General features: G+C 45.6%; 1 protein-coding gene across 4 annotated transcripts in view; it reads left to right on the forward strand.

Moving 5' to 3' along the window:
* Positions 1 to 977, forward strand: part of Rnf144b (ring finger protein 144B) — a 136,746-nt gene that overhangs the window by 112,142 nt on the left and 23,627 nt on the right. The gene's annotated exons all lie outside the window — the stretch shown is intronic.

Below are 977 nucleotides of genomic sequence, written 5' to 3' on the forward strand. Positions count from 1 at the left end.
GCTCCCGTGTGTGTAGCTGTCCCGGCTCCCGTGTGTGTAGCTGTCCCGGCTCCTGTGTGTGTAGCTATCCAGGCTCCCATGTGCAGGTGAACACTGACTTCCTGGTCCTGCTGCGCTGCGGATGGAATAGAGAAGACTTAGCACAATTGCACCTGGGTAGCTAGTAAGCATCCCCGGTTCGTTCCTACCAGATAACAAGAGATCAGAGCAAAGCTCTTTGTTTTTAATGTCTGATATCATTTCTCACATTCTTTTCAGGTTATTTCTTTTTCTTTAATTTTTCAAAAGAATGTCTGGGAAGACGAAGAAGAAAAGTATATTTTATGCTTGGGTCCGAGTAAATTAACACAAATTTTAAAGGAGATGCGGAAAAGCAATAACTAAACTGAGGAGTTTTAGTGGTTGATCCAGGCCGTGGCCTCTTAGAAAATTCTTTTTAGATTTATTTTATATATGTGTGTTGTGTCTGCATGTATGTATGTGTACCTCGTGCCTGCCTGGTATCCATGGGAGTTAGAAGAGGGTGTTGGATACCCTGGAACTGGAGTCATTGATGGTTGTGAGCTGTCACGGGCATGCTGGGAACCACACCTAGGTCCTCTGCAAGAACAGTTAACCGCTGCACCCCCTTTCCGGCTAATATCGCTAATACTGTGGTCCTCACGTGCCTCCTGAGGGTCCCCAAGTCACATACGATCACGAGAAGGCATCAGGGCAACCACAGTTGAAGAGCAGCATGCAGACAGCTGGCCTGTATATTTCAAACATGTGGAGAGCAGGAGAGGAAAAGATGAACTAAAAAGGGCCACAGAAGGCCCCGGAGACGCTGCAGCTAGATCCAGGGCTGTAGCTTGGAGTGCGTACCAGACTGGAAAAGGGCATTAGTGGGAGAATGTGTGAAATTTTAAAAAGTCCTGGCAATCATTTAGTTGTATCATACCAATTTGAATTGTATTCTTTTAATAATTAACAGCAGG

The sequence above is a fragment of the Microtus ochrogaster genome, chromosome 16 (genome assembly GCF_000317375.1).
Source record: "Microtus ochrogaster isolate Prairie Vole_2 chromosome 16, MicOch1.0, whole genome shotgun sequence".
Lineage (NCBI taxonomy): Eukaryota > Metazoa > Chordata > Mammalia > Rodentia > Cricetidae > Microtus > Microtus ochrogaster.